The 15,826-nt window shown below is 41.1% G+C and overlaps 1 protein-coding gene across 1 annotated transcript in view; it reads right to left on the bottom strand.

Annotated features, from left to right (window-relative positions):
- Positions 1-15,549, bottom strand: part of Sox5 (SRY-box transcription factor 5) — a 627,114-nt gene extending 611,565 nt beyond the window's left edge. Inside the window, exon 1 of the mRNA XM_036181267.1 lies at positions 15,506-15,549. The gene's annotated coding sequence lies outside the window, so the exon portion shown is untranslated. The remainder of the gene's footprint in view (positions 1-15,505) is intronic.
- Positions 15,550-15,826: the final 277 nt, after the last annotated feature.

The following is a 15,826-nucleotide window of genomic DNA, read 5'->3' on the forward strand; positions in this document are numbered from 1 at the left end:
GAAGCCGGCCCATCCCAGCAGATTGCGCTGGGAAGAGATAACGCTAGCCTGTCTAGGTATGATTGGTGCCAATGACTCTGACTAAAATTAGAAGAAAGGAGACAGTACCTTGGCTCGGGCTTGTGTTGGAGACAAGACTCTATCTCCTGTTAAAGCCAAATGATGGCAATTCAATGCCTGTCTGCCAGTGGTACCGTCACCGCCACTGCCTAGCAATCTGAAGACACCCAGGTTCCAGCACACCTAACAAGAGCGGCCATTTCTTAGATTAGTCACTTAGTTGAATGGATCTCAAGTGCCAGGAACTCAAAGGCATGCATTCTCAAAGAAGCAGGTTACTCCCGAACTGCAGACAGACCGAGGAAGACACAAATACCAGCAGAATCCAGGACCACATAGATGGTAGGTAAGGGATGTTAGTCCTCCATCAGTGTTAGAATGACAGACACAACAACAAAATACCACAAGGATCAAACACAGTGACTGAGTGACCTCATTCCTCCCCCAGTGAAACACCATCCAAAGACCAATAACACTTCTCTCGAATTTCAACAAATACGATTTTGCTCTAATCTCACATGTGTCGTGAGGCACCATGCCATTGTGGAATGAAAACTGGGCCAGGAGTCAGGAAATCTGGGCACATTTGATTTTTTTCTGGATCTGTCACATATTAACCCTCTAAAATCTAACCTCCCTGCACTTTGGTTCCCCGTCCACAAACTCCATGATGTAGGTGAGTACCTGCAGCTCTACAGTTCTCCCTTGCCCTCTCAACCGTGAGTGGCCAGAGTAACTTTTAAATGTTGCATCATTTGTATAATGCATGTTAATAGTAAACTGTTCACCAATCCTGGGTCTGTGGGCAGAATGGTTTTATCCAACATCTCACCAATGGCCCCTGGGGAATTTCAGGAATCTAGACTTTAGGGTCTGACCCTGGAACTAGTTAGAAGAGCACAGTCAATGTTTATCTCAAATATCTCCTATTTTAAAAAGACTTCTGGAGGTCAGGGAGATGGCTCAGTGCTTGCTGTGAAAGCCTGAGGTTCTGTGTTCAGATCCCCAACATCCACATAAAAGTTAGGTGTGATGGTTACCTGTAACCTCAGCACTGAGGAGCAGACAAGAGGATCCCTGGCACTCACTGGCAGAAACAGTGAGCTCCAGGTTCAGTGGGAGACTCTGCCTCAAAAGGTAAGGTGGAAAGCAATAGAGGGTGGTAGGTACTCGAAGGTAGCCTCAGGATTCCACAAGCACATACAGAAGTGTGCACACATACATAGTACATGCACACCACACACACACACACACACACACACACACACACACACACACACACACACATACACAGGGTTTTTTTATTTAATAAAGGTAAGATAATTCTGCCACTGCCCCTAATTCCATATGCCTAGGATTCTCAAGTGATGACCAATACTTTACTCAAATCAGCCTTCTGTTCAGAATGCTAACCCATGTCTCAGCAGAAGAACAGAACTCAATTACTGTTCATGGTTTTGGAGGTGGATTGCTCTGGTGCCTGACCTGGCCATCTCTGGTAGTACTAGACTATCATAGGACTATGTTCAAGAAAGACAATTCCTGGGATGTAGGATGCTCTGTGAGATGACCTCTTCCCTGGCCGACAGTGACTGGGGCTCCAGTCTCAGCTCTCACACTGACTCAGGGCTTCTGGGCAAGGCCAATATTTCTGTTAAATGCCACCCATGCTGAATTTTTTGAGGATGTGAGTTGCGAATGTTATAGACTCTCACTCCATATTATATTTAAGGTAGTATTTCATCCAGTTCTAAGTGGTATACACCTTCAAAAGTCTAATAGACACAGTTAATTTATTACTTTTCTTCTGGTTGAGAGAATATGTGAGAATATGTGATATCTTGACAGATTTTGTGTCATGTTAGGCAGTCCCTTGTTGCAGAAAGAAGGTTCATGAGCAAGGTGGTCTAGTCATATTCTAGGCCACATGGACATTAACTCTAGAACATCTTTACTCAGTGTGATTTCCTAGCTCTGTGGCTTAGGATATCAGAGGTCACTGCTGGATCATTTAAAGGCCCTTAGGAATGACAAAGTGCTAATCTTTCCACATCTATCTTATAACTTCTTCAAACATGAAACTTTTTGCCACTAATGTTTGGAAAATCAGAGGCTGTTCCAGAGTCTCCAGATGACCCAGCATCGCTCACGGTCCTTCAGAGCTGTCATGAGGTTTGAAATGTGGATCATCCCCAACTCACTGCTCCCTCACTCTAGACTTTGGAAGGCTGCTCTGTGCAGTGGGCACTTTATTTCCTGGGTAGCTTTGGCTAGGGTAAAGGTCTCCTCCCACATCCGTGGAGGCTAACACATCAGTGTGACTTTGCCTCCACCAAACATTTTTTAAGACAGAGTTCAGCATCCACTACAACACACTCAGTATTTCATCGGCATTAACTCTTGCTCTCCCTGTGAAAGCTCCACAGTCGGCATGGCTGCACTCCTCCACTGATGTGAGCAAGCAGAAGCAGCATTGCTAAGATCTACTGTGCTTGTTCAGTTCCCCTTAGAATTCACTGATGCTATTCTCACACCTGTAGCAAATGTTTTTCCACATGATAACCAAGGCTGTATGAGGCATCACATGTCTTATTTGAGGCATATATATTAACCTTGTACTTTTCAACTTCACATTCCATTTTGAAGTACTTTCTGACTTAAGCAAAAGTGTTGCCCCCCAGCTTCCCCACATAATAGCATCTCACAGAACCCTGATACAATGAACAAAATAATAAATCTGCATGACTGCAAGCTGAGCTACAGCTTCTTTGAATTTCAACACTGTCCATTGGTACTCTTCCCTTGGACCTGTTGACTTCTTTTCACCTAGGACAGTCTCTCAGTCTCAGGCTGCCACAAGCATTATTAGCACATTGCCTGGTGATTTGAAGGATTTCACTCTGCTCTGATTGTTTCATATTTCTTCATAAAGAAAAAAAACAGAGAGAAGGGGAATGTGCAGATACAAGTGTGTGCATGTATGTTGAAGCTTGAGGTCAACCAAGCTATCCACACCTTACATCTCAACTCTTTTGAGACAGGACCTCTCATTGCCCTAAAACTTGCCAATTAGGCAAGACTGGCATACCAGTGAGCCCCACAGACGCACCTGCTTCTACCTCTGCTGTGCAAGTATCACAAGCACACACCACCACGTCTGTTTTTTTAAGTGGGTTTTGGGACACTAATCCAGGCCCTCCTGCTTCTCCAGCAGCACTTTCTTGACTGAGTCATGGCCCAACCTCATGGCACACATTAACAAGAACATCCAGAGTCATGGCTCATCTTCTGTGGAACACTGCAGATGATCCTGAGACACCCTGACTGTGATGCCAACTTCGGTAGTGTCTTAGGTCTGTCTGCTAGTTTCTCCACAACAAAAGCACCATCTTTCTTATCGTTAATACACGTTTTTGAGAGTGAGGATTTTGTCACCATGTGAACATAACATTGGTCATTTTTCACCTACTAATTTCATACCTGCTTAGTAAATGAAACTGAAACAATTACTGCTGCAACATTTACCAAATATTTACTTTCTCTCTCAAGCATGACTTCTATTTATTCAATTTAAGGTTTTTTTGTTTGTTTGTTTATATGTATGTATGTATGTGCTCGCTTGTCCTGATGTGTTGTGCCATGTGCTTACAGTGCCCACGAGGTCCAGAAGGGAGTGCTGAATGCATTGGAAATGGAATTGCAGACAGTGGTGAGCTGCCCAGCATGGGTGCTGGGAATCAAACCTGGGTTACTGCAAGAGCAACAAGTGCTCTTAACCACTGAGCCATCTCTCCTCTCCCTTTCTTCCCATGTATCAATTAGCACTGTACTGTTCCAAAGGATTTCCTTTTCTTCCTCTTTTATTTATTCAGTAACGTTAACAACCTTATGGAAAACTGAGTCTGACTTCTTGCTGTCACAGGGAACACTCCAGGTAGGCAGAAGCCCCTGGAAGTTGCTGATGTTCCTTTCAGTGTCTCCAGAGCTTCTGGTAGCACAAGATTGCCACTGCTCAGCATGCTTTCCTCCAGGTCCTGCCCTTGAATCATCCACATCTCCAAGGCTTCTTGGTTTCTCTTATTGAGAACAGTACTCAGTGTGAAGGACTGGAGACCAGATATGCACACCACTATCAGGTGTATGTGCCTCCAGGCCCTCCCTGCAGATAGAACTACAACTATAGAAAGACACACACACCCCTCTATTTCTCTATCAGTTTTCATAGCTGAGGTACATATTCTTTTACCAACCTCTTGAGATACGATCCAACTCAACAGGGTTCTTTTAAGACTTTCCCCTTCTTTAGCAGGGAGAAGAGGTGACTCCCATTCACAACTGTACAGCATTATCTGAGTCATTTCTCAGAGTTTTAAATCTCACTATAGTGAACAGCAAAATCAGTAACCAGTACTTTGTGAAACACAAATGATGAATTAGAGTATACAGTTTGTTTGTTTGTTTGTTTGACTGATTGGTTGATGGATTGATTGGCAGTGCTGGGGATGGGCTTTTGTTCCCTAGCTATATTCACATTACATGTTTCACTTTTAACATAAGATTCAAAAGTTCAAACACTGTTTGGTGGCACTGCCTACCTTATCTCCCTTGCTCCCATCTCTCTTCTCCATAGTTCTTGTGAGTATCATGCTCTTTCTTTGCTATATTTTGTGTTTCTTGTGGGGTTCCATGAACTCTCTTGTTGATTTTAGATTTTCTTTTACTTCGGTGAAATACCAGCAGAGTTCTAAGAATTAAAGTACATTCAGATAAACAACCCTCCTCCACAGTTCCTGCTCCACTCGGTCCTATTCTCTGAACAGCTGTTCGGAGAGCTTGGCTTGTTGAAGTCATCAATTTGTAAGTTTCATGTTATTCTTCTTAATTTTGCCTCAGTTAGCAACTGTGTGTACTGATTTGCCTTTCTGTCCATTCTCTGTGATTTTGTCCATTCATTTTACTACCGGCCATCTTAGTTGTTTTCCTGGTGCAGGGATCCCACCATGTAAACCTTCTGTAGTTCCTGAGTCCTTGTTCATTACAAGAACACTGAAGTCACTTCAGATATTTAGCACACTAAGTGACCTAAGATACAGACATTTTCATACTACTGAAGATGTTTCATTGGAATAAATTCCTGGGATGAGGATTAATGGGTCAGAAGGCTTGATGGGGCAAAGATTTGCTAGTTAGCAATCTTTCCTCCACCAAGGGTGTGTTCCAATGTCTGTGGATGTCAGCAAATATGAGGATCCATGCCATAACTTCAGCTTTCCTCCAGATCCTTTTAGCAGAAACACCAGAAGGTATCATATGAGTGGTTAATTCGCGTTTAACTTCTCTTGATGTCCAGAGATAGTGGTTAAGCATGATGATAACCTTTAAGGAAAAGTTTAAATACACTGGACAAGGGGCTGGCAAAAGTGCTCTTAGAAAAGCAATGATCCGCTCTGGTTCTAGCACTCAGGCTAGGACACGGAGCAGAGTCTTTTCTTCAGAGCTACGCAACCCAACTTCTCAGTGATCCCTCCCACCCCACCGTCATGGATAAGATTAAATTGCACCTCATTTATTTCTCTCAGATCTTTCCCCATAAAACAAGAAGTGGCATGCAGGGATGAGTCATTTGCTTAAATGTCTGTCTTAGCCTTTCACTCTGAAGTGGGGCTCATACAGGAATCGATGTATTTATCTCAGCTGCCAGAACTATACTCGACACATACATTTCTCTCTGATAAGATTTTATTAATAGCTGATGAAAATAAAAACCAGACACCACCCCAACAGTGTTCCGATGTTAACTCATTTCATCCTCTGAACCATCACGAGGGGCTGGTTTCCTTTTCATGTCTACTCTAGAGTCAAGGACACAAAGGCTTCTGGAAGACAAATTACTTGGCTAAATGGACAGATGACAGCAGAGGGAGCCAGGTTCTCATTTGTATTGGAACTGAGGGCTGTGACACCCTGGTTTGCACTACTTCCCTCCTGCTGGACAGCAGTGCAGAGCAAGCCTTCCTGACCCCTGAGGGGTCTCCCAGGCAGGAAAGGCTCGCATTGGCTGCACTAAGGCCAGTGTGGACTCTGGTAAGGAGCCCAAGCATGTTAATGTGTCACTCCAAGAAACAAAGAAAAGGCGGTAGATTGAATGGACCCTGAGTAGCCCTGAAAATGTTTTCTGAGATTTTGACCATTGGGGCCAGCAAAGCTCTGGCTCCATGGACACACATACACATTTATTAAACCCTGGTGGTTTATATACCAAGCATCCTATTAAGAGGTTTCTTTTAAAGGCTGAAATGTGACTTCCTCTTGACTGTGAAGGGAAAATATGCTTCTTTGCCCTCCTGTTCTAATGTGGGTTTGGAGGTCCAGTCTATGCACCCAGAACTCAATGGCCAGTGTATTACATTTCCATAATTCTGCATAATACCATGTTGCTCATCCCAAAACATAATATCAGCTGCAAGACATATGTGCATGATACCTGTATCCAATTTGCTCTGTTTGTACTTAAGGGAAAATCAAACACTGCTTTAGCTCTTAAAAATGACAATATCGCATTATTTGAGTCAGTGTCACCCAATTGGTATTGCCGTTCCAGTAGCATTTGCTTTCCCAGCAAAAGAAAATTACCTGTAATGTATGGTTTAAATAATTACTTAAAAACAAAAGCCTCTCTCCTGCCTTCCTTGTTTATCTGTGGAGAACAACTCAGCAGGGCTGTGTATTTTAATAAAATTGCCTTCAGACTGCTAATGGCAGGGCGTCTGTTAGCCTGGGAAAAGCGATGGCAGTCTGACTCTGATTCCTAATATTGGGAGTTAGTCCAGACACCTAAGAGCCAGAATTCTGCTGTGCATTTGACTATGTTATCAACACTTTGCTTGCTAATGATGCTTGTGACAGCATTTCAGGATGGATGGGTCAGACGTAAACAGGGAAGCTCATAATTGTGCTCACAGAACCAAAGGAAACACCTTCTTTTTCCCACCCGGCCCCCAAATCCCTTTTATCAACATATCAGTTGGTGTTATGCTTCATCACTGGGAATTAGCCAGTAAGTCCCTGCTCAATACTCCACTTCTACCTTGAATAGAGAGCATCCAGGAGCACCTGACATGTGCCCTGTTCACCAAATGACAACAGGAAGGTTTCCTGTGCTGCACCTACATGCCAGCTATCCAGCAGAGGGTCACACAGATGACTCCCCCGTGGCTTTTATTTTCCCCAGAAAAAATATGCAGCCAGGCTGACTGCTTGCCAGATATTCCAACACCACAGAACAGCAGTGTTGGGAATACTCCTATCTCTCCCAATAGAGTAGCCACAAGCAACTGTGCCGAGCACCTGTGCCAGCACCTGCTCCTGGGGACACCCCAGGCAAGCACTCATGCACCAGCCAGGGAGGCACAGGGCTCCACTCTTCTAGCTTATGTTTCTGCCCAAACAATTCTCAGGCAGCATGGGATCCTGGTTGGGTTTGGCAACTCTCTAGAATATCACTGTGATCCACTATTGCTAAGAGAATGGTTTCAATCTTGTACAACCTCACAATTTGACAGTAAATATATAAGGAAAACTAGGAGAATGAGTCTTTCCCATCATTGAAAGAGTATGGGCAATGCTGTCTAACACTCCCTTGAAGAAATAACCCAGCTACACTCGGGAAGAGAAGGCCACTTCTGAGGAGTGCTTTCTCAACATGGGAAGTATCTGTGGAAGCTGATCTTGAACCAGGAACTGTTGAGACTATTATGCTCAGTTGAAGCAATGAAATCTGTGGTCAGGAAATGCGATTAAGGAACCACCAGTATCTCCAAGTACAATGCTTTAGGCTAATGCTTATTAGCACATAGATGGATGAATGGATGAGTGAATGGATGGATGAGCAAACGAACGAATGAATGAATGAATGAAAAGTAAAGGAGCAAACAAATGAAGTGAAGAGCAAATGAATGGATGGGTAAGTGTATGAATGGATAAATGAGCAAATGAGTCTCAATACTTCCAAAAACTGAATAATCTGGAAATGATTAAATTCCAGTGAGTCGATAAATCTGGCTTTCACTGCTTCCTTACTCATGTACATGTCTCTGGCAGGCACTGTGCAAAATTTTAAGATAAATAAATAAACAAACAAACAAACAACAGAGCATGGATGGATGGACCGCAGTTTGTGAAACACAACTCCAGTTGAAGCTTGGCAGTCTCCATGCTCCTCCACCACTCCCTGGGAGCTCCTTTAACCCCACCTGGAGGTCTGACCTCTGCTCTCACAGGAGTCCCTCACCTGCATTGCCCTCCCTCTACTGGGGAGGTGACTGTCACTCTGAAGCTTAAATTTACATAGCATCCTACTCTATCTCCATGCTGGTTTCAGGAATCTTAGGGAAGGAGTATTTCCTTAGTGTGTTCACATGGACCTCACACACAAAGACTCTAGAACAATTCATTCTCCCTTCACCCAAAATTAAATTAACTTAGAAAAACAACTACTTTTTCTGATTCCTTTATCTGTGAGTTTTATTGTTTAATTTCGGGTAGTCAGTGGTGAAAACTGCCCTTCATTCCTCTGTAATGTCGTCAAGCCCTACTGACTGACCCCGTTTTCCAGCTGTGTCCTTGGTCTCCCTGGATGTGGCTGCCCTACCCTGACTGCTCTGTATTCCTCCTTCACGACTGCTTTTATCTCCTTTCTTCTTGTGCATTGTCAAGCCTATGTCCAACAAGCTCATGTCAACATCATGTCAATGGGTTCTTCCGGTTCATAGCCCCACTGTACCATATGCCTTTTCAGTGGCATCCCTTGGGCCACAGCAAACAAAGGAACATAATGACTCCAAGTTAAGATCAGCATGTAATTCATCTCTGTGTTAATGACATATCATAAATGTATACAAAGTGCACCCACAATGAAGCAAACCTACGGCAGGGCACCCAAACCTAAAATGCACACTCAGCAACCCTCCCAATGCCTCATCCCAAGCCCAGCTCATACACCACTTTATAGAAACTTCTTTCTTTCCTATGAGATGTTGAAGACTGTGGCTCTTTCACATCCTTTGCGATGCATCTCACATAAAAATTGCCTGTGATAGCGCTCCAGGACAAATCTATTCAGCACCGTCTATGACTTCTATGACTCAAGGCTTTTTAAGACTCATGCCAGGAGGACAGACTCACTGTCAGTGAGAAGCAAAAGAGGGAGTCTGGAGCAGACCCAGCTACACAACTGTCGCACTTATGCAGAGGGCCTAGTCCAGTCCCGTGGAGGCTCCCCAGCTGTTGGTCTAAAGTTCATGAGTTCCCACTAGCTTGGTTTGGTTGCTTAAGGGGCCAGCGGGCAGTGGGATCGGGATCTCTCCCTGGTACATGACCTGGCTTTCTAGAGCCCATTACCTGTGGTGGGACACATTGCACAGCCTTGATGCAGGGAGAAGGGCTTGGACCTGCCTCAATTGAATGTACCAGGCTTTGCTGACTCCCCATGGGAGGCCTTAGCTTTTTGGAGTAGGGAATGGGGAGTGTGTTGGGGGTGAGGTTGGGGAAGGAGGGAAGAGAAGGGGATTTGCAGTTGGTATATAAAATGAATAAAGAAATTGTTAGTAAAGAAAAAAAGAAGTCTTAGAACAAAGTGGGACCATGCTGCTGACTCATTCTAAGGGCTGAATATAAATAAAATAGTGACCAAAGAGGACCTTTTTGGATGGAGGTCAGTTAGAGGTGACCTCAGAACTACTGAGAGGTGAATTTGAGAAAAAGAGAGCGAGTGTAAGCTAAGACTTCAGAGAAGAGCTGGGGAGATGGCTCAGCTTTTAGAAACACTGGCTGCTCTTGGAGAGGACCCAGGTTCTGTTCCCAGCACCCACATGACAGTTCATAACTGTCTCTAACTCCAGTTACAGGAGATCCACTGCTGTAGTGGGTAGCCATCCCAGCATTGGCTTGGAAGTTCCAACCCACATTGAGGCTTCGGTAATGGTCACGCCCACAAGGTGGGGCTGAGGAAGGAAGCTGAAGACCCAGGATGGAGAAGAGAGGCTTCTCTTGGTTCTGGGACCCTGGACGCTGGAGGTAGACCGAGCAGAGTTCTCCAGAGAACACGGCCGGACTGTGCCATACCTTTGCCAGACCCTACAACCTACCCCTTCATTTGTAAGTTACCCCACAAAATAAACCTCCCTTTTAACTACGTGGAGTGGCCTTAATAATTTCACCAATACACCGCCCTCTTCTGGCTTCCACAGGCACTGCAGATACACAGTATATGGACATATATGCAGACAATCTTAAAAAAATAAAATTAAAAAAACTTTAGAGAAACGTTGTATGAAGGAAGAACTAAAATTAGAAGGAAGTTATTTGAAACAGGGAATTACAATTAAAATAAAATTATTTTAGACAAAAAAACTTTGAGTATCTAAACAATGGAGGTAACTTTTATGGAAGAGGGAAAAACTGAACATATCACAGGGCAGAATCTAACACCATGTGACCAGAGGACATGGGGCTGACCCACTGACACTCAAGGGCACAGGGAATCTTTTCCAACACCTGTGACAAGACAGGTTTGAATTTCTCCAGATCCAGCACAACTGAAAAATCATGTTCAGCAGGAATGACTCAAAAATAATTTCAAACACCCTAACTTATTCTCTGTTTAATCATAAAAGCAATTTTAATTCTTCCTACTAAAAAATAATTTAGAGGACATGAGAATTTTGAGGAAAAATAAAATTAATAGTCAAATGTATATATATATATATATATATGTATATATATATATATGTATATATTTCAGTATGTAAGAAAAAGTATAGTATAGTATAAAAAATAATTTAGAGGACATAAGAATTTTGAGGAAAAATAAAACTAAATAGTCAAATGTATATATATATATATATATATATATATATATATATATATATATTTTAGTATGTAAGAAAAAGTATAGTTGTATCTACATCTATATAATAGAAATCTAGGACTACATAATTTACTTATAATTTGTAATCATTTCTTAAATACATTTCAGTGTATGAGGAAAAAGTATATCTAATCTCTGTATATAGTAGAAATCTAGGGCTGACATAATTATAATTTGTACTCATTTCTTAATATACTGGTTAAGTTTTTGGAAAATCCCTGATGGAGTTATCTGACAGCTGAAAGTGGACCACTGAGAAAGACTCACCGGTCTCCCAGGCACTTTTCCTAGTCCCTTTGATTCATCACAGGAAAAGAAAGATGATGTCAAGAATTACTGTGCTTTCTAAGTCTCAATAACATCTTCGCAACCCTAACAATTTTTTTGAAAACATGCATAGATATTTTCCTCTGTTATTTATCTGAAACAATAGCCTTTGCTCCTCACTGGTAGTATAAACAATTGTGACTAAGAAAAGCAACTCCTTATTCAAACAATGTTTATCACCTATGGGCATAATAGCTTAAAATTCGTAAAAGAAAATATAGAGATAACAACAACCCTGAATGTTTGGTGTGTTTGATCGTTTGATCATTTGGTTGCAAATACAGATTAAGGACCTCTACTCACCCAGCTGGTCAATGTCAGGGCAGTTTCTATGTTTCATGCTCTCTGATTCCTGCTAAATCATTTGCTTATTAAAAAAAAAAAACTACCCCATTTTTCCTTTTCATAAATAGTCTTACAGATCACATGGCAATTATAATGAAACTATAATGTTAATTTTCAAAAAACCCAATTTGCAAATAGAATATAAGATTGAAAAGTTTTTGTGGGTTTCCACAGTTATGCAGCTTTAGTCAAAATTATTAATGGTGAACAAAGGCAAAATTCAGATGTGCAAAGCAATTAATCAAATGCTCACAGTTTTAAATATTATTTATCATAGTTAAAATCTCTTTTTTAAAACAAGTTGGTATATTGAGCCAAATGAATTCTCCACATTAAAAACAGAAAAATGGATACCATACCCAAGGTTCTGACAAGACAAGGTTACCCTCATCAGCATTAGCATAAGTCTGTTTTCATTCACAATTTCTACACTATTTATAAGGACATTTTAAAGTGATGCATACCACCTGCTGATCATGGTGTTGTCTAAAAATATAAACTATAAGATGTCCACTATAGGGGTCGGGGATTTAGCTCAGTGGTAGAGTGCTTGCCTAGCAAGCACAAGGCCCTGGGTTCGATCCTTAGCTCCACCAAAAAAAAAAAAAAAAAAAAAAAAAAAGCCGGGCAGTGGTGACACATGCCTTTAATCCCAGCACTTGGGAACTTGGGAGGCAGAGGCAGGTGGACCTCTGTGATCTCGAGGCCGGCCTGGTCTACCAAGCGAGATCCAGGAAAGGCACAAAGCTACACAGAGAAACCCTGTCTTGAAAAACAAAACAAAACAAAGAAACAACAACAACAAAAAGATGTCCACTAAAGACCCTTTAACTCTAAGTGAAAGTCCTGACTTGGTAATAATCACAGTCCTATTGTTCTGGGCCAGCTGTGTGAGGACACATCACTGTCCCCAGGCTATCCTGTACTTCTGTGCCCCTCTCTTGACTCATCTGGCCATTTCACCAACACCCCAGGCACAAGCTCCACACCTGCTTTCCTCCCTGCAGGCCTAAGGCACCTCTTGCTCCAGGCATATCTCTGACTAAGCTCCCATTTTTTTTTTTTTAAATACCAGAGGACTATCGTAGGCAGTGTTGTCTCCCTTCATTATTTTCCTACTTAGTACTTATCCCATATATATATATGCTATATATTTAATATATATATCCCATAAATTATATATATATATTAATTGTCATATTGTATTTCTATATAGAATAAGCTTTTCCTTACAAATCATCTTTTTACCTAAAACTTCTCAATAAATAACACCTGAAAAGAAATCATGATGTCCCCAAACAAAAGCTCTTGATTTCTTTAAATATCAGTATGATCTGAGGTGAAATATATTAGCTATACTCTTTATAAAACTATAAGCTGGTAAAGGTGCCAAACATGATCACCTTTCCAAGTATGAGAAGCCTGGTGTACAGAATGGTTTCTATTGCGTGGTTTGTAAGGATGGCATCATTGTTGTTTGTAAGGATGGCATCATTGTTTGTAAGAATTGCATCATGTTAACATCCTGCATCATGTTAGCTTACAGACACTTAGCTCTGTTCATTTGACGGCAGTTTAGGATTGTAAAGTAAGTAGATTGGTAGAGGTTTTTCTTACCTTTTAAGATGACATGCCTCCCTTTTCCTTCCTGATCTTGCTTCAAACAAGAAAATCTCAAACAACTGCACTTAAGGTCATTATTTCTATCTCAGTTTCTTAAGTTAGGGGATGGGAAAATTTGGCTACAGTAGAAGGTATCTGGATTAGTGAGGACCAAGCATCAACCACAACACAAGCACAGCATCTACCCGAGGTGTCCCTGGCCTGCTAACAGATGCTATGCTGTGGGACTTCACTGCAGCCTCAGTTCCGAACACACAATATGCACTCTGCACTGAGTGTGTCATCACACCACACAACAAACAACACTGCCTGCAGCACCTCAACTCACACTCAAGACTTTTAGATGCTGTGGACTGTAATGCTTTTGCTATATATACGTTTTCTGCTCTTTATGTGAGCAAAATTTTGATTATGAAAAACTTTAAATATTTTCCAACCATCATGACAAGTAAGAATATAAAGTATCTTTGTATTGTGCAATGTGGTTTTTTTTTAATTTCCAACTATTTCTGGAATAACTCTAAACACACTTTGTTAATACATATTTATATAAAGTGGCATTTTCAGAATGGTCCATTATGAAATCAAATTATTGATCAACTCTGAATACCACTGAAGATGTCCTGTAATATCAAATGTTCAACCAAGATTTAATTCTCTATGTAAAAATATAAATAAGCATATCCACCTTCTGGTGTGCAATTTTGCTTTCAGCTTTAATAAATGGCAAAGTTGAGTGCATACTAAAGAGATGGCCTAAAGTAAATTCATTATAATAATTTATTAACAGTAGATATTTGACTCATATACCTATTTTATATAATTATATACTAGAATTGCATAAAAAATTTTCAGGTAGTAAAGAGTTCTGAGTGGAAAATTCTAGAAGTTTTGATTTATGTAATATCTGAATACCGAGAACATTTCCCACTTTTAGCTTGTACTCGGTTGATTTGGGTGTTTTTCTCAGTAGGATTTGTAAACTGAAAACTGGGCTATGTTTATCATTAGAATATTCCTCATGAAAGTGTTATGCAAATGTGGTTCTCAACCCTTTAAGACCATCCATAAATCCAATGGATACATCATTTTAAACACAGTATTTTGTAGAACTCATACTTAATCTAGGGAAGAACATTATTTAGCATATGGACAACAGCAAGATATTCCACAAATTACTTTTCTTTTAACTAAAAGGTAGTATTCTTTCAAGACATGGGTCAATTAAAAAAAGTGTCCGATTTCTACAGCCAATGACTGAAAACAACAAAATCCATGAAGTACCCACAAAGAACCAACCAAAAGCTTAATTCATATACAAGTAATCATTTTCTCTGAAGAGATGTGACCAGACAGAAGGACAAAGACATTGTTCTCACTATGTGATAAAAACCCTCTGCTAAGGTAATGTGAAGGGGATAGGTAGGTGGGCTGGGTTGCTGGGACCACAAGGGGAATTAGAACATAGGCAGCGACAGAGAAGTAGTCTTTTGTAAGTAACTGAACAATAGCATCAGAGTTGAAATCACTGTTTCAGACAACCGAGAGAACCAGAAGACAAACACAAGGTCATCAGCCTTACTCCCATCAAGCCTAGGGGCAGATGCCCGCAGGACACTGACCAATAGCCAAATAGCCACAGTGGCTTGTACCTAGTAGACTGACTACCCACATCATTTTATGTGTGTAAAAATTCTTTAACTAGCCCTCATTTTATACATGACATTCAGTATCAACTAGTTAGAAACTACTGCTAACTTCGGGGTTGACTCTGAAGAGCACCCAAAACCTTCTGGGTAGACCTGAAGGCAAAGCATACTGCAGAGGAAACAAGGTAGATACCCTAACCCAGGACTTTTGCCACCACAGTTACATAAGTTAATATTCTGTGTATTTTAAGGGTTGGAATCTGGGAAACTCATCAAAAAGTCTTCGTTTTAAGATATTTTAATAAAAAGAACAATCATAATCAGATTTTCTATGCATCTTACTAGTTTTCATAATTCCTTCCATTCACAAAGTCTCTTTAAATTATTTTTTCATATTCAAATCCTAGACATCAGGTAACCAAACGCTAGGCTTTGGACATGCAAGAGATGGCTGTGATCAGAAAACCTGCCAGAACTAACCGCAGCTTAGAACTCACAGAAGCAAGCACCAAGAGATTTGAGCGCCGTACAACTGACAGAAATGATGACCAGCAATGGCAACGCAAGTCCTGACCTGTGAGCTGGAGGTCAGTCTCTCCCTCTTCTGGTGTCCTTGCCCTTCTCTGCTTCTTGTAACACTGAAAAATAAAAAAGAAACAGCAGCTCTTAAAGGACCCGAGAGGAGTTTCAAATACTCAGGTCTAAAACATCTGACGCTAGGAAGTCAGTCAAACAACATTTCTACTACAAAGTTCTAGAATACATTTTCAGAAACTTGACTTTAATACATGTTTTTTTTTTCCAGACCTGAATCCTAGCCAATGGTGGAATCATTGAACTGTGCCATTTAGTAGCTAGTAAATGGATAATCAGTGAAAAATAACCAAAGAACTTT

The sequence above is a fragment of the Onychomys torridus genome, chromosome 3 (assembly GCF_903995425.1).
Source record: "Onychomys torridus chromosome 3, mOncTor1.1, whole genome shotgun sequence".
Taxonomy (NCBI): Eukaryota; Metazoa; Chordata; class Mammalia; order Rodentia; family Cricetidae; genus Onychomys; species Onychomys torridus.